Genomic DNA, 25915 nt, shown 5'->3' on the forward strand with positions numbered 1-25915 from the left:
TGACCACATGGTGGAATCCCAAGACAACACTGGAATTAATTCATGATAACTATATATAGTATTTCTCTGTAGAGGCTGAAGATGAGATTCAAAAGAAAGAATTTGAGAATCATGGGTATCCCAGAAAAGTACAAGTAGAAAACATGAATGCTATAGCAGGGGGAGTTAAGAGAAAATAAATGTAATATTCCCCAGAAATATAGGTAAATAGAAGAAGGCAATGTAGAGACCAATAGGTTCCATAGGCCACTAAGAGAGAGAATTTTCATAGTACATGTAGAAATCAAAAGGGGTACTAGATGGCATAGTGGAAAGAGTGCTAAGCCTGGAGTCAGGAAGACTCATGTCCACGAGTTTAAAATGGGTCTCAAGATACTTACAAGCTGTGTAACCCTGTTTGATTCAATTCCCTAAGCTGTAAAGTGAGTTGGAAAAAGAAATGACCTACCTCTATACTATCTTTGCCAAAAAAACTCCAAATGGAGAAATGGAGAGTCAGATATGAATGAAACAACTAACGGCAAGTAGTAGTAATCAAAGTTCAGAATGTGAACATATATACACACATGCATACACATGTGTGTATTTGTGTATGTATGTATGTATTTTAGGCAGCCAGGAGGAAGAACTTCAAGTATAAAAGAAAATAAATTTGAATAGCTCAAGACTAGTTATTAGCTATGATAAATCAATGAATAGGATGCTCCAAAAAGAAAAGAAGTTAGCTTTACACCCCAGATATTGAAGTCAATGGCCCTCCCTTATTCCTGAATCTACTTGATTCCTTTGAAACTTTTAACCCTGTTGACCACCCACTTATCCTGGATAATATCTCCAAATCTACTTCCCCCCCTATCATTTGTAATATCATTGTTCTATTTTCACTCACTATGTTTGAACACCAGATACTGCTTCTTCTGCCCTCTTTTCTCTGCAGTATATCATTCTTAATGGTATCAATTTCATTGGTTTTGGTCATTATCTTTATACAGATGCCTTTCAACCTATATATTTAGTTTGAATGTCTCATGGGAAATCCAGTCAAGTTATCACAATTTCCTTTCTGAATACTGTCACCTGAATATCCCATAGAAGTCTTAAACTTAAGTTGTCCCAAATAAAATTACTCATTTCCTCCAAAACTTATTTCTTCTCTACAATTTACCATTTTTAAGGACACTACCAGGTTCATAATTGATAACAGTTTCCAGTCACCTAGATTCATAAATATAATCATCCCTGTTTCTTCTCCTTTCCTCTCTATATGATGAAAGAAGACAAGTCTTCTTGATTTTACCTTCCTCCCATCCATCTGCGCCTTCTCACTGATAAAGAAAACAACCCACTTCTTACACTTATCACTTCTTGCTTAGACTTTTGGAATTGCTTACTCATTGAACTTCTTTATTCTAGTCTGTTTCATCTCCATTATATCCTTTAAATATCTTCCATCATAAACTATATATCTAGCCATGTAACTTTGTAATAAAAAATTTCTAGTGATTCTGTATTTCCTGTAAAATAAAATACCAAATCTTGAAAATGACATTTACAACTGTCCACAAACTACCTGTCACTTACCTTTCATTTTTAATTCATATTATTCTCTATGAAGGGATGATATCTGTAAATCATTTATGTTTTTTTTCTTTGTGAGGCAAACAGGGTGGGGTGTCTTATGAACAGATTTGGGCTTGGGGCCACCTGGGTCTAGAGCTGGTACTTTATCCACTGTGCCACCTAACTAATCCATGATGATATCATTAAAATAGGGTTAAGGTGAAGGAGGAATAGATGGGGGGGGGGAGATAGGAGGGGAGAGATAGTCTGGGGAGTGGTAGTTCACATGAAGGAAACAAGAAAAAAAGCTTATGGAGGGAAGGGGAAGAGGGGGAAGGAGTGGGAGAGTGAGTGAACCTTAACATTATGAGAATTGGTTCAAAGAGGGACTAACATACATACTCAAGTAGGTATAGTAATATAGTTTGCCCTGAGGGAGGGGAGGGAGAAGAAGAGAAGTAAGGAAGGGCAGATTGGGGGAAGGAACAGTAAAAAGCAAAACACTTTCAAGGAAGGTGAAGATCTGCATTACTGCACAAGTATGACATAGTGAATTTCTTGATTTCATAGGACAGGTTGAGGAGGGAGGGAGGAAGAAAAATTTAGAACACAGAATTAGCTCAAAGACCTTAATCTCATCAGAGTGGGCTCAAGGAGGGAATAACATTCACGCCCAAGTGGGAGGAGTAATCTATTTAACCCTACAGGAAAGTAGGAGGGGAAGAGGATAAGGAGGGAAGGGTGAAAAAAGGGAGTGCAGAACAGGGGAGGGGACAGTCAGAATTAAAACACTTTTGAGGAGGAATAGGTTAAAAGAACATAGAAAATAGAGTAAATATCATGGGAAGGGAATAGGATGGAGGGAAATAGTTAATATGATTGATTATAATGGCAAAATATATGGTACCTACTTTGCTGGGCTATTATGAAGAAATTTCTTTGTCAAGTTTAAGGTACTATATCAAAAATATGATGAACAGGATGCTATCAGAAAAATCTGGAAAGACCTACATGAAGTGAAGCAGAGTGAAATGTACTGTATACAAAATAACAGTAATAGTTTAAGATGATCAGCTGGGAAGCATGTGGTTATTTTCAGCAAGGCAATGATCCAATATAACCCTGAAGGATTTAAGGAAAAATGCAATCCATCTACAGAGGAAGAACTGATACTATCTGAAAACAGATGGAAACACATTAAAAAATTGTTTTTGACAATTCCTTAATCTGAAGTTTTGTTTTTTAACTGTTTTCTCTCACAACCTACCTAATGTGGAAATATTTTCCATGACTACTCATATATAACTCATTTTGAATTGCTTGAGTTCTTGTGGGTAGGGGGTGGGAAGGGAGGGAGGAAGAGAAGTTGGAACACAAAGTTTTTAAAAATTGGTGTCAAAATTTGTTTTTACATATATTTTGGAAAAAATTCTATTCAAAATTGAAAAATAAATATAATTAATATTATTCCTTTTTTTTTTGCACTCTCCATGGCAAACTAGGTATATGTTAGATGTAGCTGACCTTTCTCTCACCTTAATGGCTTCACATAGGCCACCATAATCCCATTCACCCTATTTTTAGAATTCCTTCTTTCTGTATTCCTTCTTAAAGTCTTTAATTTTCCTGAAAGCATAGCCCAAGTGGCACTTTGAAATGCTTTGCCCAGCTGTCCCAGGTCTCTGATAAAATTATTTTCTTTTATTTTTTAAATTTACTCATTTTACTTATCTTTCTACCTGTAACATGTACCTACCCACACCATACCAAAAAATAGAACATAAGTCCTTTGAGAAAATCTATTACAAAAGTGATGAAATTACAGTTCAAGAAAATTAAATAACTTGCCCATAATATGTATTTTTTATTACAAGATGTGAAATTTGAAACCTGAATGTTTTTATTCCAAGTTTATCATTATTCCACATGGGCTTTAAAGCATGCATAGTCATAGTCATGAAGGATCAAAAATAAATTAAGACATAGCAAGGTCCACATTCGGGTTTTAAAAAACCTTATTAGTTATTTACAATTTTACTCATATATGCTTTCACTGTGTTGACCCACATTTTGGTAACAAGTGAAGTGAACCAGAGTGGCAGTGTAATTTAGTAGAAATAATTGCAAACATGAGATGACAGTGCCTAGTTTTTTTATTTGTATTTTGTTTTGTTTTGTTTGCTTGTTTGGCTCCAACATAGTTATATTGGGAAATCTCACAAAATCCTCCCATGGCTCTATTTATATATTTCTATATGAAAGGGATTGAACTTGATAAACTCTTTCCAACTATAAGCTCAATGATTCTGGTTACTGAAAAGTATTGACTCCTTTACCAACTAGCCAGAAACCTGCCTTGTTTTTCTTTTCTGTATGAATATGCAGCTTTAAAATGAAAATCAGTTCATATTTGTCTATAAAACTTACTTGTACTTTTACTCATTAGAGTATGGGTCATATTAATCACCCAGATCCTTCATCATTTCATTGTTTCTTCATATGGTTTATGTTTCTCACTCTTGACTGGAATGGAAAAGCTACTAATTACTTGATGGGAGCCAGCACAGCTCAAGGGAATGAACATCAAGTTATTGGACAGGGATTTGGACTGCTTCTCCAGAGTTCTTTTATAACCTTGACCAATTCATTTAAACTCATTCCATTTTGATTTCCTAATCTCAGCATTGGAATCAAGAACAATCACTTGTCTTATATCCCATGAATATTTGTTTTGAATATTGAAAATTAAGAATGTTAGAGATTAGATTTCTGATTTCAATCTTATAGTGAACTCTCCATTAAGGAAAATCCCTCTATCAAAATGGGCCAATAACTTATATGTAATTTATAGTCTTATAGATTATATCTATAGGTGCTCGCTGGTTCAGGGAGTATAATCATGGGTTTGGAGTTGGGAAGACCTGAATTCAATTATGAACTCAGACTTATTTATCTGTTTGACCCTGGACAAATCACTTAACAATTTTAAGATAATATACTTGCAAGGAAACTACAGGATTAAAACACAAAGAACATACACTGTGAGCATGTAGGATTTATTTAATTTCTGTGATTTGTCCTTTGCCCACTGATTCTTTAGTATTTGATATTTTGTTTTCAATTATTTTTAATCTTGCTTTCCATGAACCTTTATTGAATGTAATTCTTATTGCATTATTATCTGAATAGGTTGAATATAGCATTTCTACTTTCCTGCATTTGGTTATGCCCTAATTCATGATTAATTTTTGTAGCAAGTAATCTTAGATAACAAAAGGTATATTCCTTTCTATTCATATTCAATTTTCAACTTTCTAAAATTCTATTCATTTCCTTAATTTATTGTTTATTTTGTAAGATTTCTCTTATATAATAACAGTACATTATTATTATTGATATAATAGGGGAATATATTATTATACAGGAGAAAGTTGAGGTCCCCCCAGTATCATTTTACTTTCTATATCCTCTTGTACATTATGAGTCTTTTCCTTTAATAATTGTGATGCCATACCAGTAGGTACTTATATGTTTTGTATCAATATTACTTTAAAATTTATGGTTCCTTTGAGCAAAATCTACTGTTGTTTTTAATTCTTTTTATTCTATGTATTTTGTCTTTTGCATTGTCTGAGATCATGATTCCTACCCCTTCTCTTTTGTTGTTGTTTTATTTCAACTGAAGAATAGTAGTTTTTGCTCAATTCCTATCCCTTTAATCTGTATATGGCTTTTTGCTTTGTCAGATTCTGATTTTTAATCCACTCTGCTATCCATTTCGATTTTATAGGTGAGTTCATCCCATTTACATTAATAATTATTATAACTGTGTTTTCCCTTACATTCTATATTTCCCCTTTTTTATTCATCTCTTATTATTCTTTCACCCTGTACATCCACAATAGGATTTTGCTACTGATCACAACCTCCCCCATTCCACCCTCCTCTTTATACCCCTGCCCCCTTATCTGTTTACTTATCTACTTCCTTTTAGGGTAAGATAGATTTCTATATCTAACCAAATGTATGTGTCATTCCCTCTTTTATCCAATTCTGATAAAAATAAAGTGCAAGCATTATCCTCCTCCCCTAATATCCCCCCTTCACTTTATATGCTTTTTCATGCTTTTGTTATGTGAAATAGTTTACCCCATTAAACTTCTCATTTACCCCTTCTCCCAGTACATTTCTTTTTCACCACTTAATTTTATTTTTTTCTAATCATTCCACCATAGTCAACTCACACTGATGTGCTCTATTTATCCTCCTAATTGTGAAGATAATGATAAATTTATAGAAGTTACAAGTATGCCATCTTTCCATGTAGGAATGTAAACAGTATAATCTTATTAAATCCTTTCTTAAATGTCTTTCATATTTAGCTTTTTTATACTTCTCTTGAATCTTATATTTAGAAATCAAATTTTCTCTTCAGCTCTGATATTTCTTATAGCTCTGGTATGTCTTATAACTGGTCTTTTTATCAGGAATGCTTGAAAATCCTTTATTTCATTAAATATTCATTCTTCTCCTCCCAGAAAAATTATACTAATTTTTGCAAGGTAGGAGATTCTTACTTGTAATCCTAGCCCCTTTGCCTTCCAGAATATCATAACCTAAGTCTTTCTACCCATTAATATAAAAGCTGCTAAGTCTTCAGTTATCTTGATTGTGGTTGCACCATATTTAAATTTTGCCTTTCTGCCTACTTTCAGTATTTTTTCTTTCACCTAAGAGTTTTACAATTTGGCAATGACATTCCTTGAAGTTTTCTTGTTGTGACCTCTTTCAGGAACAGATTGAGCAATTATTTCATTTTCCTTTCTTTCTCTAGGATATCAGGTAAGTTTTCCTTGATAATATCGTGAAATATGATCATGGCTTTCAGATAGTCCAATAATTTTTTTGTTTGTTTGTTTTTGTTTTGTTTTGTGGGGCAATGAGGGCTAACTTACCCAGGGTCACACAGCTAGTTAAGTGTCAAGCGTCTGAGGCCAAATTTGGATTCAGGTCCTCCTGAATCCAGGGCTGGTGTTTTATTCAGTGTGTCACCTAGCTGCCTCCAATAATTCTTTAATTTTCTCTGCCCAATCTATTTTTCTGGCCAGTTATTTATCCAAAGTGATAGTTTACATTTTCTTCTATTTTGACATTCTTTTGATTTTTAAAAATTGTTTCTTGATTTCTCATGAATTCATTAGTTCCCACTTTCCCAATTCTATTTAAAAAATTTTTTTTTCTGTGTGAGGCAATTGGGGTTAAGTGACTTGCCCAGGGTCATGCAGCTAGTAAGTGTTAAGTGTCTGAGGCTGGATTTGAACTCAGGTACTCCTGACTCCAGGGCTGGTGCTCTATCCACTGCACCACCTAGCTGCCCCAATTCTATTTTTAAAAATAAAATTATTTTATTATTTTCCAGTTACAAGTAAGGATAGATTTCAACAATTGTTTTCATTGGATCTTTAGTTCAAAATTTTCTCCCACCTTTCCTTCACTCCCTCCTCCCCAAGGTGGAAAGCAATCTAATAAAGGTCATATATGTAAAATCACATTAAATATATTTCGGCAATAGTCATAGTGTGAAAGAAGAATCAGAGCACAAAGGAAAACCCTTAAAAAAGAAAGGAAAAAACATCCCAAAACTACAAGCAGTATGGTTCAATCTGCATCCATAATCCAGAGTTCTTTTTTTCTGGATGTTGAGAACATTTTCTATCATGAGTTCTTTGAAATTGTTTTGGATCATTGCACTGCTGAGAAGGGCCAAGTCCATCCCCATTGTTCATCACACAATGTTATGTATGTTATGTATGTACAATCACATTAAACATATTTCTGCATTAGTCATGTTATGAGAGAAGAATCAGAGCAAAAAGAAAAAAAAAACCTCAAAAAAGAAAAACAACATTAACAAAAAACATTTTCCATCCTGAGTCCTTTGGAACTATCTCAGACTATTGCATTGCTGAGAAGAATCAAGTCTATCACAGTTGATGAACACATAATGTTGTTGATACTGGGTACAATGTTCCCCTAGTTCTGGTCATCTCATTCATCATCAGTTCATGCAAGTACTTCCAGGTTTCTCTTAAATTTTCCTGCTCATCATTTCTTACAGCACAATAGTATTCCATTACATTCATATACCACAACTTGTTCAGCCATTACCTAATTAATGGGCAACCCCATAATTTCCAATTCCTTGCCACCACAAAAAGAGCAACTATAAATATTGTTGTACATGTGGGTCCTTTTCCCTTTTCCATGATCTCCCTGGGAAAAAGACCTAATAGTGGTATTGCTGGGTCAAATGGTATGGACAGCTTTGTAGCCTTTTGGGCATAGTTTCAAACTGCTCTCCAGAATCGTTGGATCAGTTCAAAGCTCCACCAATTTTTCCACAGCTTGTCCAACATTTATTATTTTCCTTTTTTGTCATATTAGCCAATCTGGTACCATAGAGTTGTTTTAATTTGCATTTCTCTAATCAATAGTGATTTAGAACATTTTTTCATATGGCAATAGATAGCTTTGATTTCTTCATCACAAAACTGTTCATATCCTTTGACCATTTCTCAATTGGTGAATGACTTGGATTCTTATAAATTTGATTTAGTTCCCTATATATTTTAGCATTGAGGCCTTTATCAGGAGTACTGACTATAAAAATTCTTTCCCAGCTTTCTGTCTCCCTTTTAATTTTGGAGGCATTGCTTCTATTCATGCAAAAACTTCTTAATTTAATGTAGTCAAAATTATCCATTTAGCATTTCATAATATTCTCTATCTCTTGTTCAGTTATAAACTGTTCTCCTTTCCAAAGACCTGAGAGGTAAACTATTCCTTCCTCTCCTAATTTACCTATGGTATCACCTTTTTTTGTCTAAATCACGTACCCATTTTGATCTTATTTTAGTATAAGATGTAAGATGTTGGTTGACGCCTAGTTTCTGCCATACTATGTTCAAGTTTTCCCAGTAGTTTTTGTTAAATACTGAGTTCCTATCCCAGAATCTGGAATCTTTGGGTTTATCAAACAGTACATTACTAAAGTCATTTACTGCTGTGTCTCCTGTGACTAACCTATTCCATTGACTCTCCACTCCATTTTTTAGCCAGTACAAAATAGTTTTGATGACTGCCACTTCCCAATTCTAATTTTTAAAGACTTATTTTCTTTGCTTAGGTTTGGTGTTTCCTTTTTCATTTGGGCAATTCTATTTTTCTTAAAGGAGTTATTTTTTTCAGTGGATTTTTGTGTCTCCTTTACCATTTGGCCTATTCTATTTTTTTAGTTGTTATTTTCTTCAGTATTTTTTGCGTCTTATTTCTCAAGCTGCTGATGTTCTTCCTATTTTTTTGGCAACATTTTGAATTTTCCCAAGTTTTTCCTCTATTTCTTTTATTTGCTTTTTAAAATCCTTTATGAGCTCTTCCTGGAAGTCTTGATGGGTCTGGGACCATTTCTCATTTTGAGCCCTTGCTTGTAGCTGTTTTGACTTTGTTGTCTTTTTCTAAGTTTGTTTCTTTTTTTTTTCCCCACCATAATAACTTTCTTGGGTCAGGTTTATTGTTGTTATTTTTATTTTGGGGTCATTATTTTAGCCAATTTATTAACTTTTAAATTTCTATGTTCTTGCTACCTATCATAGACTTTGAAAACTGGCAAATTTTATTAACAGTCATAATTTATTTATTTCCTTTTGATTTAGAAATATATCAGATTAAATAACTATAATATTTTTGTTGGTATTTCTAACATGTAATTTCGTAAATTAAAAACATCAACAGAATTCTTAGAGATTAATTTTCAAGTATCTGATTTTATGAAGGTAAGTTTCCCTAATTTTCTTGTGCCATTTCATATAGCAGAAAGTCTATAAGACCAGAAGTCAGAAAACTTGAGTTTCATTCTTCTATTTGCCACTATGAAGCTCTATAACTTCTAGTGTAGTAAAATTTATGTCTAACATTCTTCATATGTAAAATTCATGTTTACTTGCATATAGTGCTGTCCAACTCTAATTTTATATGTAGGTTTTATAATGTTAATACGGGTGTCGATACTTGTATTAATTTGGCTTCATCACATGTACAGCTTCACTTTTCCCAAGCCTACAGATAAATTCCATTTTAAATCTCTTAAAATGAGAAGCATGGGTGGTGAGACAAGATGGAAAGTGAGCCTGGATAACGGATAGAGAAAACAGGATAATAGTTGTTTTGTGCTTCTTCATCCTTGACTCAGTATTTTTAAGTTGATTTAAAACTTTTTCTAATGTTCATATACATGAAAACTGACATTTAACAAACCTTTTTCTGGTTCATTTGTTTTTCTTTGTATTATTCTTGTTTCTGGCCTTTGCTCAAATTATATTTATGTCTGGATAATATTGACTGGAAATAATAGTTTGTAGTTCTGGGTCAATTAAAATCATTAGTCAATGCTCAAATGACTAATAATGCTTGGGAAAGTAATATTCTCTCTTACTACCCAATAAACCCAAAGGGAATAAGAAAGTTACTGGATTATTATTTCATAAAATCTATAAATGAGATGCTATTAATGACTGTGAATGGAGATAATTTGGTCATTGCAATTAAATTATTGATTAATAAGAAAAATGAATTATATCCTTGGTTTTCTCCAAAATACCAACTATGATTTATTAGACTATTATGTTCACTAATCTACTCATATTTACCCTGGGACTATGACATTTTGAATGCCCTTTTTATTTTTATAGAATATATTTTGGTAATGATGGTACCTGGTTTCAATATATTATATGTTCCTGAAAACCATGTTTTAAGGTTGAATATTAGAAAGTACAACAAGCATTCACAATTTCATTTGTTATCTTCAAACACTTTGAACATCATTGCCAGGAATTATGGAATGTGTAGGGAAGATGAAGATATATCATGTGATTCCATATTATAGCTCCAACCCCTTGAGAAACAAAGCCAGTCTTCTCACCTTCTATACAATTACACAAGTGTTGAGCACAGCAAAGTGTAATTTAGTTGATATTGTCTGACCTCCACTTTGTAGTTGGTTTTTTAGGACTTCCCAAACTTTGGGGAAATCCTGAAATTTTCTCCTAGTGTTAGGTACTGCTCGTCTCTGCCTATTTTTGTGGACTTTCTGTGTCCAGAACTACAACTTGTTTTTGCTGTCCCTATTTTGGAGGAAACATGCATTAATGTGGCATTTCACTACTACTTTGCCTCTTTCACTTTCCCTCAAGATGGCCCAATTCTCCTTACTAATGGTATATTACAACTTTACTATAATTTTCCTTGATTAGCTGTGTCTTATAAGTGCTTTATTATCATTGTTGCTATTGTTCATATGGTGAGCAATAAGATGATGCCAAAAGTAAGTAGTATCTATAAGAGACAGACCTATCTTGGACACATTTAATGAGACTTCATTATTAAAATATTAGGAAGGGGCAGCTAGGTGGTGCAGTGGATAGAGCACTGGCCCTGGAGTCAGGAGTACCTGAGTTCAAATCCCGCCTCAGACACTTAACCCTTACTAGCTGTGTGACCCTGGGCAAGTCACTTAACCCTAATTGCCTCACTAAAAAAATAATAATAAATAAAATAAAATAAAATATTAGGAAACCCTCAATACCATGGTGCAAATGAAAGAGTATAGAATTTGGAATCATAAAACCTGAATTTAAATCCCTCTGTACTATTTCTTTTCTGTCTAACCTTTAGCCAATAAATAAGCTTTTCTGGGCCTCTATCCCCTCATGCATAAAGGGAAGTAGTTGTTGTTGATTATACTGAAGGCTCCTTTTATTCCTATACTCTATCATAGGATAAGAGATTAAAGCTAGAAGAGATGTTAAAGGGATGTAATCCAGATCCATCATTTTAGAGATCCCGAGAGCTTTGGAGGTAAATTGGGAATATACTAGTAAAGGTTAAACAACCCACTCTCTGGAAAACACACACAGAGGATATATTTTATATTTAACCTACATTTTTAACATTTTCTCTATACCTTTCTTCAATTTAGACAATCATCAGTTCGATAAAATGTCATGATTTGTACTGGTTTTTGTTTTGTTTTTATTTCCAAGTTGTAAATGTTCACCTAGAAATTTAACAACTGGCCTTTGGGATCTTGTTTTTTTGTTCTTTTTTTTTTTTTTGCAGGGCAAATGGGGGTTAAGTGACTTGCCCAGGGTCACACAGCTAGTAAGTATCAAGTGTCTGAGGCCAGATTTGAACTCAGGTACTCCTGAATCCAGGGCCGGTGCTTTATCCACTGTGCCAGCTAACTGCCCCGGGATCTTGTTCTAGCTAGCTTCTTCACACCACTTAGGTCTAGTGATTTGCCAAAGGTCACAAAGTTAATCATGGTAGAGACACATCATTTGACTCCAAATCTAAAGCATTTTCTGTTATACTATGATTTCTCCCTTTAATAGGTTCTCATTGCACAACTATATTACCAAAGTACCTAAGTAGGTATTACTTGCAGTTAGTCAAATATATTCAACTTTTTTTTTTACTTTGATAACAAAAGGCTTGGTGTTTCTGTCTTTGATTATATCTTTATTTTCATAAAGAATTGATGGAGTGAATTATCAGAAGCCATGCATTCCCATGACCTTATCCAAGAAGATGAGTTTGAATTTGATTTGTGATATATATTAGTGGGATATTTTTTGTGGGTTTCTTTTCAGGTCAATGAGGGTGAAGTGACTTGCCTAGGGTCACATAGCTAGTAAGTGTCAGGTGTCTGAGGCCAGATTTGAACTCAGGTCCTCCTGAATCCAGGGCCAGTGCTTTATCCATTGTGACACCTAGCTTCCCCTTAGTGGGTTTTTAATTTAGTCTTTCAACCTTGGAAAAATGACCTCAATGTGCCTCAGGAAGTTATTTAAGTTGTATAATAGGTTGTAATATACACCAGTCAAAGAAATTCCCTCACTAAAAGTTCCTTGTACAAACCTTACATATTCCCATCTAATTCTGGAACATTAATAGCAATTATGTTAAACTAATTTTCCATATTTTTAAACAACTGCATACTTAAAACAATGAATTAATTTCCATCCATTCTTAGCTTCATCACTTATACCTATGAAAGAGGCCCTATTTTAGTCTCTTGCCCCTTTATGAACAGGAGCTTCTCTTCCCTTCTTGAGAAATGTAATGAATGTAGGACAGTGCATCTTCTCTTATTTTTTCCTTTGCTGAAGAGCTATTATTGCAAATTATAGCATGTATTTGTAAGCATAATTATGAGCAATTTACAAGTCTATAGACCTGTTAATGCTGCTTTGGATTATATGGTGGTACAATGTGGTTGTTTTGAGCACTGATCCCATTGTGTTTCCTTCTTCCTGTACTTATCACTTATCTTTCTATAATAGCCAAAAGAAATGGTGGGTTGAATACTTTAAATATTAGGTTTTAGAAAAACATTGGCTGCAACAGAAACTAAATCCTCTTTCTCCTCTGGTATTTTGTCTTGTGGATGGTCTCATTACAAACTGTAAGATCCACTTGGAGCATTGGCTGTTCCCTTTTTTGTATTCCTTATGTGGGTCAGTTCAACCATTATTTTTGATTACCTGTTCTGGCATGATCACCATTTCCTGTAATATTTCTTGTTCTCTCAAGGGAAATGAATGTCAGTTTCTAGCATTTGTGCCTTATTTTCCTTGTGAAAACTGAGACAAGAAGCAAGGAATTAATTTAATATTTTAGCAACATCTATTTCATTGGTCAATAATTTATTCTTACTATTAAAAAAGTTTCAGCCTTCTTCAGTGACCCCAGGTCCTTGATATGCTAAAGACAATTTTTTTCTTTAATATTTTGACTTCCCTTCTAATTTTTTTCATTCATACTTTGCTTTTTTTCCATCTTGTGCTCATACATATGTCCTGTAGTCTTTTCTACACTCCCCTATAACCAATATTTTATGCTTTATATTTGAGCTGCTGATATCCTTGATTATTTTTTGCAAATCATTTTTACCTGAGTTGACTTTCTTTTATTTCTGTGGTATTTACTTTTAGCCTTCACAGGAACATAAATTCTTAGGAAAACTAAGCAGTAATTTACCCTAGAATAGGTTTCATTTTTCTCTTTTCTTTATTGTTTTAATTTAATACAATATGAATACATACCATTGTATCTTACTGTATCCAAAATACCAAAGTCAGATTTGTAGATCTCCCATGACTGTTTTTCTCTTGTATTGATTCTCTTTCTTACTGAACTCTGATTTCATATGGAGCTTCTTTCTCTCCTCTTTAATATAATTTTAGTAGATTTTTTTGTATGCTAGCAAGGTAGGAATTTTCCCTCAATTGTCCTTTAGCCCTTCTCTATCTTCCTTTTTAAGACAATGTTTTGTTTTTGTTTTTCCTAGACTGTTCTATCTTAAGGTTTTATTTTTTGATAACCATCCTTTTCTGCAATGCTCTCTTCTTTTTGAAATGATACCAATTTTCTTTCCTTTCCTTTCTGTTCAGTTGTGATCTTCTAAAGAATTTTGCTGGTATCCAAGTGTGTCTTGGTGCCATTTTAAAAAGTAAGTTGTCATGCTTTTTTTGCTAGATTTAGATACCTCTTGATGTCTAGAAATTGTCATTCATTCCTCATCAGACATAGCCTCTGATAAGGTTTTTTCTCAAGCCCCACTCCAGATGTTTCAAACCTTTCTTGACATCACCAATGTTTGCTAAATGCATTTCTCAGATACTGTCATTTTGTATCCTTTTTTCAAAGCACATGAGAATTTTCCTTGGAAAAAAGGACTGGTGCCTAGTTAAATAATGGATAATAGAGCAAATTTTACCAATTTGAATCTTGACTAATACTGGCAAATCTCAGTGGGTGAGGGTCCCCAGCAGATGTACATTTCAGAAAAAACCAAATATAACTTTTCATCTTTATTTAAATCCTCCTTTCTAAGCCACATTCTCTATAAAGAACCTCCCACTAATATTCTTTGTGTATCCATCACCTATTTAAACTTTTACCTTGAGAAAATTATGTCTCTCTCTTTTTGGGAGCATGTAACATGAGGATGGATGGCAATCTAAGGCTAAAGTCATAATTCATCTCTCAGGGAGCTCAACAAGTCAGAAGCACAAATATAGGCAGTATTCGACAGGTACTTCCATTTAGAAAAAAATACCAGATTTTGCACTGCTTGCAAATGGTCTATTTCTTCTTGAATTAGTCATTAATCCCACTGTCTAGCAAACCTTAATCTTACCATTGCTTAAATCCTATCTTGACAAAGAAATCCTGTCGAGAAAAAAAAAAGGAATATAAAATAATTTAAGGGAAACCAGCAAATCTGACTTTGTCTACACAAAATCAGCTCCAGCTGTAGCCTGGTTCAACTCATGCGTCTAATGTGAAACAGTTGCATATTTCATTCCACCATCATGGAGAAATGGAATATTTTGACACTGTTTTATTTCCTTTGGAATACTGATATTACTTAAAACTCTATTCAAACTAAATAGTGAGGGTTGAACCAACTTTTAATGTTTTTGTTTGTTTGTTTGTTTGTTTTAGTGAGGCAATTGGGGTTAAGTGATTTGCCCAGGGTCACACAGCTAGTAAGTGTGTGTTAAGTGTCTGAGGCCGGATTTGAACTCAGGTACTCCTGACTCCAGGGCCAGTGCTCTATCCACTGTGCCATCTAGCTGCCCCTAACTTTTAATGTTTTAAAAAGCTACTACTTATAATTAATAAAATTTTGCTTTAGGATACATGTCTTTCTGAGGTTCTGGAGAATCACATATGCTTTTCTCAAGTTGTTCATTTTTCTAGTTGCTTACCCTTAGAAGGAAGTGACCTTATCATCTCAGCAGGAAGTAGGCTCTTCTTCTTTCAAACTGTTAACCTAATTAGCAATCTCGCCATTAAGAATATTAGACCATCAGTTTCCTACTTTTTATCTTTTGCTTTAGGGAATCAAGGCTTTTTCTAAGTTAAATGATGCTTGATTTTTGTTGAATTATATGAAATAGTCAAGCATTCGTCACTCATTTCAGGCAGTTTATGCTAGATTTCATAAGCACAAGAAGCTCAATATAAGGTTAAAATTTTCCAAACTTTCATAACTTTTCATCAAATCCTTTAGAATTAATTTTATTAAGCATTCAATGTCTTAAGAATCGTAGATTTATTGAAAATGTGAGCCCAATTCAATCTTCTTTCCTAAAGAAAGATTTCTTTTTTTTTCTCAGAGAAAATAATCCTTGAGGCATTCAATAGAATAATGTTTCTGTGTATGTGTGTGATGGTATGCATGCACAAGTGTGAATGAGGGGACAGATTATGGTACTCTGTAATTATTTGTGGAAGTAAATATAACAAAATCATTATTTGATATGGGCAGTCGAGAGTGAGGAAATCATACTTCAAATTCTTTTCTCAGTTTTCAATAATATCTTGTGAATAGGTACAAATAAATTCCCTATTTCTTCTGTCTCACTTGCCATCCTGTTTTCATATTAGTCTTTATCCTACCTACTTCCCCAGTACCTGAAGTGCTGGCTTAGGTGATTGTAGAAGCCTAGAGGAAGAAAATTGGTTAAGGGTATTTTATAGATCATAGAATTTAGAACTCAGAAAGCCTTTAGGGACAGATCATCTATGTGGGATCTTTTATTTCACAGATAGGGAATTTGACAATTAGAGTTAAAATAATTTTCCCAAGGTCATAGAGTAAATAAATGATCTTGGATTTGGACTAAGGTCCCCACACTCCAATGCTTATGTCCTTCCTTGTGTTACAGGTTTAGGAGAGGGGGGGAAAAAGGTTGCAATTTACCTCTTTTTTTTTCACTGCAATTCATGTTAAAGCAAACAAAAAAAAATCCAATAGCAATAATAACAGCAATAAGTTAATTCCATATATACATATATATATACCCATACATAAAATAAAAGAATCAGTTGTTTCCACTACTTAACTCTTTCACAATCTTAAGCAATGACAATAATACTCTGGGGACAGTGCACTGAGATGACAACAGTTTTGATCAGTAAGGTTTATTCTGGACATTAATGTCACCATTCTATTGGAAAAGCTATGTAGTACACATGGCAACAGAAATGGGAGGTAGCCTCATCTCTCTTATCCCCAGCTATGTATTAAGAAGGACCTAGCTCGATAAAGTGTAGAAGATGGCAGAGAGGAAGCAGCAAGCTGCCTGAGCTCTCCTTCTGTTCCCTCAAAACTAACATTAAATCAAGCCTCTGGACGGATTCTGAAACTACAGAACCTGCAAAGAGACAGAGAGACACAGTCCTCCAACCAGAGATAATTTAGAAGACTTCAGGAAAAGGTCGGTCTGACTCGGACAAAAGGGAGGCCCAGCGCAGGGCAGCAACCCAGCCCCGAGAGGGTCAGGGCAAGTCAGCAGGAGCTGCGGGCCACAGCAGAACAACTGAGGCTCCCGGAACCTGGTTCAAAAATCTGGTGGCCAAGAAGGACAGTGGAAAAACCTACCTGCACCGGCCGAAAGGGCCACGAACGGGTCAGGCGGGATCAGACGCCGGGGTCCGGCGCCTGGCTGGCCGAGCACAATCAGACAGGAAGTGCAGGGCGGGGGATCTCCACACACCATAAAGGCCTCAGAGTAAAAGCCCGGTCACACAGCACCTATACCCCTGCACAAGAAGCCCAAAACAGGGACCCTGGTGCCCCCAGAGCAGACCTCAACTTAAAGAATAAATAAATAGGCTGCAATAATGAGTAAGAAGCAAAAAAGAGCCCTCTCCATTGAGAGCTTCTGTATCAATAGGGAAGAAGCCAACACAAACTCAGATGAGGACAATAGCCTCAAATTGGCTACATCTGAAGCCTCACAAGGGAAGGTGAATTGGTCGCAAGAACAAAAAGCCTTCCTGGAAGAGCTCAAAAAGGATTTTAAAAATCAATTGCAAGAGGTAGAAGAAAAAATGGGGAGAGAAATGAAAGCAAAACAAGAAAAATATGAAAAAAGAATCAGCAGCTTGGAAAAGGAAGCTGAAGAAAACACAGCCTTAAAAAATTCATTTGGCCAAATGGAAAAAAAGCTGCATAATCTCACTGAAGAAAACAATACCTTAAAAAATTCACTTAGCCAAATGGAAAAAAAGGTGCATAATCTCACTGAAGAAAACAATGCCTTAAAAATTAAAGTGGGACAGTTGGAAGATAAGGAATCCATGAGACACCAGGAATCAGTCAAGCAGAATAAAAAAAATGAAAAAATAGAAGAAAATGTGAAATACCTCATTGGAAAGACAACTGATCTGGAAAACAGATCGAGGAGAGACAAGTTGAGAATCATTGGACTGCCTGAAAGCCATGACCAGAAAAAGAATCTAGATACCATATTCCAGGAAATTATTAAGGAGAACTGCCCTGATATCATAGAATCAGAGGATAAAATCAGCATTGAAAGAATCCATCGATCACCTCCTGAAAGAGACCCCAAAAGGAAAACTCCAAGGAACATTGTAGCCAAATTCCAGAATTATCAGGTGAAGGAGAAAATACTCCAAGCAGCCAGAAAGAAGCAATTTAAATATCATGGAGCCACAGTCAGGATTGCTCAGGACCTGGCAGCTTCAACATTAAAGGACCACAAGGCTTGGAACATGATATTCCGGAAGGCAAAGGAGCTTGGATTGCAGCCGAGAATCTATTACCCAGCAAAAATGTGCATTTTCTTTCAGGGGAAAAGATGGACATTTAATGACATTGGGGACTTTCAATCTTTCCTGGTGAAAAGACCAGAACTGTATAGAAAATTTGATCTCAACATACAAGACTCAAGAGAAGTTTAAAAAGGTAAACAGAGGCGAAAAAAAAAAGTTGCCCTATTAGGTTAAACTGTTTATATCCCTACACAGGAAGATAATACTCATAACTCTTAAGAATTGTAAATGTATTTGGGCAGAAAGAAGTACTTCATATAGAGGGTATAAATATAAATTGTCTTTGATGTGATGATACAAAAGAATTAAGGGGTTAAAAAGGGAGTCTTTCGGGAGGAGAGGAAAGGGGAGGTGGAATTGGATGAATTATATCATATGAAGAGGTGGAAAAAAACCTATTACAATAGAGGGAAAGAAAGGAGGGGGGAACATGGTTTCAACCCTATTTTCATTAGATTTGACTCAAAGAGGGAATAACATATACGTTCATTGGGATAAAGAAACTTAACTCATTCTTTGGGGAAACAAAAGGGGAAGGGAAAGGGGGGGACAGATAGAAGAGAGGACAAAAGCAAGGGAGAAAAGGGTAAAGAAAAGAGAGGGGGCTGATAAAAAGGGAGGGCAGATTGGGGGAGGCAGGGGTAAGAAGTAAAACGTCGGTGAGGAGGAATAGGGTGAAAGAAGGGGGGAAAAGTACAAAGGGGGTAAATAGAATGGAGGGGAATAGACAGTCAGTAATAATAACGGTGAATGTGAATGGGATGAACTCTGTAATAAAACGGAAGCGAATTGCAGAGTGGATTAAAAACTAGAACCCTACAATATGCTGTTTACAAAAAACACATTTGAAGCAGAGAGATACACACAGAGTAAAGGTAAAAGGCTGGAACAGAATATATTATACCTCAGCTAAAGTAAAAAAGGCAGGGGTAGCAATCCTTATCTCAGACAAAGTGCAGGCAAAAATAGATCTCATTAAAAGAGATAAGGAAGGAAATTACATCTTACTTAAAGGTACTATAGATAATGAAGTAATATCAATATTAAATATGTATGCGCCAAGTGGTATAGCATCCAAGTTCTTAGAGGAGAAGTTAAATGTTACAAGAGGAATTAGACAGTAATACTATACTAGTGGGGGATCTGAATCTCCCCCTCTCAGAATTAGATAAATTTAGCCAAAAAATAAATAAGAAAGAAGTGAAAGAGGTGAATAGATTACTAGAAAAGTTAGACATGATAGATGTCTGGAGAAAATTGAATAGGGATAGAAAGGAATATACCTTTTTCTCAGCAGTACATGGCACATTTTCAAAAATTGACCATGTATTAGGGCACAAAAGCATCATAGTCAAATGTAGAAAGGCAGAAATAGTAAATGCATCCTTCTCAGATCATGATGCAATAAAAATTACATGTAAGAAAGAGCCAGGGAAAAGTAGAATGAAAATCAATTGGAAACTAAATAATTTCATTCTAAAGAATGAATGGGCCAAACAAGAAATCATAGAAACAATCAATAACTTTATCCAAGAGAATGACAATAATGAGACAACATACCAAAATCTATGGGATGCAGCCAAAGCAGTGCTTAGGGGAAAATTTATAGCTCTAAATGCTTACATGAATAAAAAAGAGAAAGAGGAGATTAATGAATTGGGCATGCAACTTAAAAAGCTAGAAAAAGAACAAATTAGAAATCCCCAATTAGACACTAAATCAGCCTGAAAATCAAAGGAGAAATTAATAAGATTGAAAGCAAAAAAAACTATAGAATTAATCAATAAAACTAAGAGCTGGTTTTATGAAAAAACCAATAAAATAGATAAAATATTGGTTAATTTGATTTAAAAAAAAGGAAGAAGAAAACCAAATTACCAGTATCAAAAATGAAAAGGGTGATGTTACCACCAATGAAGTGGAAATTAAAGCAATAATTAGGAAATATTTTGCCCAACTGTATGCCAATAAATTTGACAATCTAAATGAAATGGATGAATATTTACAAAAATACAAACTGCCCAGGTTAACGGAAGAAGAAATAAAATCCTTAAATAAACCCATATTAGAAAAAGAAATTGAACCAAACATTTAAAGCACAATTAATTCCAATATTATACAAATTATTTGGAAAAAATAGGTGAAAGAGTTCTACCAAATGCGTTTTATGACACAAATATGGTGGTGATACCAAAACCAGGCAAAGCAAAAACAGAGAAAGAAAATTATAGACCCAATTTCCCTAATGAATATTGATGCTAAAATCTTAAATAAGCTATTAGGAAGGAGATTACAGCAAGTGATCACCAGGATAATACACTATGACCAGGTGGGATTTATACCAGGAATGCAGGGCTGGTTCAACATTAGGAAAACTATTAACATAATCAACCACATCAATAAGAAAACCAACCAAAATCATATGATTATCTCAATAGATGCAGAGAAAGCTTTTGACAAAGTACAACACCCATTCCTAATAAAAACACTAGAGAGTTTAGGAATAGGGGGAGCTTTCCTTAGAATAATAAACAGTATCTACCTAAAGCCATCAGCAAGTATTATATGCAATGGAGATAAATTAGAGGCCTTCCCAATAAGATCAGGGGTGAAACAGGGATGTCCATTATCACCCCTATTATTTAATATTGTCCTAGAAATGTTAGCTTTAGCAATCAGAGAAGAAAAAGGAATTAAAGGAATTAGAATAGGCAAGGAGGAAACAAAACTATCACTCTTTGCAGATGATATGATGGTATACTTAAGGAATCCTCGAGAATCAAGTCAAAAATTACTTGAAACAATTAACAACTTTAGCAAAGTAGCAGGATATAAAATAAATCCACATAAATCATCAGCATTTCTATACATGACCAACAAAGTCCAGCAGCAAGTGATAGAAAGAGAAATTCCATTTAAAGTAACGGTAGATAATATAAAATACTTGAGAGTCTACTTGCCAAGACAAACCCAGGAACTCTATGAACACAACTACCAAACATTTTTCACACAAATCAAATCAGATCTAAATAATTGGAAAGATATCAATTGCTCATGGATAGGCAGAGCTAATATAGTAAAAATGACAATACTGCCTAAATTAATTTACTTATTCAGTGCCATACCAATCAGACTACCTAAAAATTATTTTATAGAGCTAGAAAAAATAATAACAAAATTCATCTGGAAAAACAAAAAATCAAGAATATCCAGGAAATAATGAAAAAAAAATCACAGGAAGGTGGGTTAGCGGTACCAAACCTGGAGCTTTACTATAAAGCGGCAGTCATCAAAACTATCTGGTACTGGCTAAAAAATAGAGTGGTAGATCAATGGAATAGGCTAGGCTCAGGAAATGCAGTAGTAAATGACACTAGTAATGTAGTGTTTGATAAACCCAAAGACTTCAGCTTCTGGGATAGGAACTCAGTATTTGACAAAAACTGCTGGGAAAACTGGAAGATAGTATGGCAGAAATTAGGCATAGACCAACATCTTACACCTTATACTAAAATAAGGTCAAAATGGATACATGATTTAGACATAAGAGGTGATACCATAGGTAAATTAGGAGAGAAAGGAATAGTGTACTTATCAGATCTTTGGAAAGGAAAACAGTTTTTTACCAAACAAGAGATAGAGTATATTATAAAATGCAAAATGGATGATTTTGATTATATTAAATTAAAAAAAATTTTGTACAAACAGAAGCAATGCATCCAAAATTGGAAGGGAGGCAGAAAGCTGGGAAACAATTTTTGAGGCCAGTGCTTCTGATAAAGGCCTCATCTCTAAAATATATAGGGAACTAAATAAAATTTATAAGAATCCAAGTCATTCCCCAATTGAGAAATGGTCAAAGGATATGAACAGGCAGTTTTCTGATGAAGAAAGCAAAGCTATCTATTCCCATATGAAAAAATGCTCTAAATCTCTAATGATTAGAGAGATGCAAATTAAAACAACTCTGAGGTACCACCTGACACCTATCAGATTGGCTAAAATGACAAAAAAGGAAGATAATAAATGTTGGAGAGGCTGTGGGAAAATTGGAACACTAATGCATTGTTGGTGGAGCTGTGAGCTGATCCAACCATTCTGGAGAGCAATTTGGAATTATGCCCAAAGGGCGATAAAGCTGTGCATACCCTTTGACCCAGCAATTCCACTTTTAGTCTTTTGCCCAAAGAAATCATGGAAGGGGGAAAGGGAACCATGTGTACAAAAATATTTATAGCTGCTCTTTACGTGGTAGCAAGGAATTGGAAGTTGAGGGGGTGCCCATCAATTGGGGAATGGCTGGACAAGTTGTGGTATATGAATACAATGGAATACTATTGTGCTGTAAGAAATGATGAGCAGGAAGAGTTCAGAGAAACCTGGAGGGTCTTAAATGAGCCGATGATGAGTGAGATGAGCAGAACCAGAAGAACATTGTACACAGTATCATCAACATTGAGTGTTGACCTACTGTGATGGACTATATTCTTCTCACCAATGCAATGGTACAGAAGAGTTCCAGGGAACTCATGATAGAAGAGGATCTCCAAATCCAAGGAAAAAAAAAAAGAAAGAAAGAACTGTGGAGTATAGATGCTGATTGAACCATATTATTTCTTTTGTTTTGGGTGCTGTTGTTTTTTTTTTCTATTTTGAGGTTTTGCATCACTGCTCTGATTTTTTCTCTTGTAACAGGATTAATGCAGAAATAGGATTAATGTTATTATGTGTATATATATATGTGTGTGTTTATATCTATATCTATATGTGTATGTATAGAGATATATAGATATAACCTATATCAGATTACCTGCTGTCTAGGGGAGGGGGGAGGGAGGGGAGGGAGGGAGAAAAATCTGAAATTGTAAAGCTTGTATAAACAAAAGTTGAGGACTATCTTTACATGTAACGGAAAAAATAAAATACCTTATACATAAAAATATAAATAAATAAAGTGTATTAGGCACTGCCCCTAAAAAAAAAAAAAAAAAAAAAGAAGGACCTAGCTCTACTGGAGAAGAGAAGATAAGAAATCCCCTTAGATTCTCATATTTTTTCTATACAGAAATACCTTGAAGAGGAAGGGGGAAAAGCCTTTGGAAAAATTGTTAAACAAACACATTTGAAGGCTTTACAAACTCATAAACACAAAAAAACCCCAGGATTCTCCAAGGGCCAGTGATGAAGCATGCTACCTAACTTTGTCCAGAGAAGGGATAGAATCAGTGTGCTGTTAAGGCATATATTTTTTGGATGTTCCAATGCAGGAATGTATTTTGCTTTATTTTACATAATTTGCCAAGTTTATATTTTTGTTCTTTCTCTCTTTTTTAGAATTATGATGGGCATGAGAAACATAGAAAAAATTTTAATTGATAAAAAAGTTTAATATTATACCAAAAGCATATATATATACACACATACACACACATACATGTATATATGTGTATGTACACATAAACATGTGTGTATATGTATGTATATGCATGTATACATGTGTGTGTATGCATATATTTCACCCTATCTAAGATTTCATAAATTCTAAGGATCTCACTCACTCTCCAAGTGACTTTCACTTGCCATAGGACTTAAAATCTTGAAAACTCTCTACATTGTTTGCTTTACCCTGATTTTAAAGGCTCAATATAAAGAATAATAGTCCTTTCCTTGGAATACTGGGAGGAAGAAGATAGTTTCCATATAACTTGGGTTCCTATGTTGTCTTATTTCATAAGAAAAGGGAGAGTTAATAGACAATATGAACATTAGGATGTGTATTATGGCTCACTCTAAGAGTTCCTGGGTTCAAATGAATTTCTAGAGAAATTGCATGACATAGTAGCATAGCAAAGGAAAAAGGCAGTCCATATTATCCTATACTCAAGGTACTCAGACAGGAAAGACATTAGCATTTGATCCCTTCCTGAGAAATTTTGATGATAAAAAATGCTAGGTGGAACATGCTGCATTATCAACATGGTACAATCCACCTGTTCTTAGTGCCTCTGTACTTGCCATCTTCCCCATACCTAGAGTCATCTCTGTCCTCACCTCTATCTCTTCAGACCTTTTACTTCCTTCAATATTCAGCTCAAATACAAAATAATAGTTTTCCTAATCCCTTTATCTGATTTTGTCCTCTTTCTCAAATTTCTTATAGTATTTCATAGATACAAATATATAAACATGGATATAGATATAGATATGTAGATAGATTTATTTCATATCATTTCTTCACAATAAAACATAAGCTCCTTAAAGGCAGATGTTGTTTCATTTTCATCATTGTATCCTCTGTACCTAGGACATTCCCTGACATGTGTAAGGGTTGTTTAAATGATTGTTGATTGACATTGATTTATTGAAGTACCTCACTAACCCTATACATTTTACTAAGTCAGTGTCCTACATAGTTTCAAAAATTTGTATGAAAGTTATAATATTAGAATGTTTGGCATCTAAATGATTCAACTCATTCTGATGAACTTTTTCTATTAAAATCTAACTGATATTTATCTTAAACTTTAGTTTCTGTGGAAAATCAGCAAAAAAAAAAATCCAGAATTTCCTTCTGGGTTTTCTTTTTTATTATAACCAAAGCCTCAAGGTGTTTCCTTTTCAACCAGAGCCAAGCAATGATTATTTTTTAAAATGTAATTCCATTCAAGTGAAACTGAGCTCCACAGCTCCAAGGCTCAAAGGGTAACTGTAGGAGCAGTAGTCAAGATCTCTCCATGAAATAAATTGTACTGAGTACTATGTTCATTTTAGGACGAGAAACTGTTCTGATTATTTATTAGACTTTCAATAAAGGCTCCTGCCTTTCATGGATGTAAAAAGAAACATAGCATCTGCTTGTTTGAATATCACACAGAGCTGTTGCAATGTAGTACCAATGGAAAAGGGGCTGAATTTGGAGTGAGGAAAAACATTCAAATCCCAGCCCTAGCGAAATGCTACGCTCCTACTGCAATCTTTGTGACTTTCCCTTTTCCAAGTCTCAGTTTCTCCATCAAAAAAAAGGAAGAGGTTGTACTAGATAACTTATAAGTTTCCTATCACCTCTATTACCTAGTATTACCCATTGATCCTATGATACTGCAAGATATCCAAAGTCTCATGGGAAAATTTCCTGTGGGGAAAAATACAACTGAAATCCTCCTTATCTTTTGAGTTGTGGTGTCTCTAAATCCAGTCCTGCTTACGTCCCAATACATCTTAAACACTGATATTGAATTATTCTCCCTAGTATATAGGTATGATTAAATGTTTTTCAGTGACTCTCCATTAACTTTTTTGTTTGTTTTTTGTTTTTTGTGGGTTTTTTGGCAGTGATATGCCCAGCGTCACACAGCTAATAAGTGTCAAGTGTCTGAGGCTGGTTTTGAACTCAGGTCCTCCTGAATCTAGGGCCGGTGTTTTATCTACTGCGCCACTTAGCTGTCCCTCCCCATTAACTTTTGAGATAAAATAAATAAAAAAAACCCTCCTCATCCTAACATTTAATACCCTATCAACAAAGAGAAGTTCCCCAAAACATTTCCTGATATATTTCAGTTAACTTCTCTCTATACATGCTATGCTACATTACAGCATAACTAGATTAGTTTTACTCTGATCTTGGAGTGCTTCTTTCTTCCTCTTC

This window comes from Dromiciops gliroides, chromosome 3 (assembly GCF_019393635.1).
Source record: "Dromiciops gliroides isolate mDroGli1 chromosome 3, mDroGli1.pri, whole genome shotgun sequence".
NCBI classification, from domain to species: domain Eukaryota; kingdom Metazoa; phylum Chordata; class Mammalia; order Microbiotheria; family Microbiotheriidae; genus Dromiciops; species Dromiciops gliroides.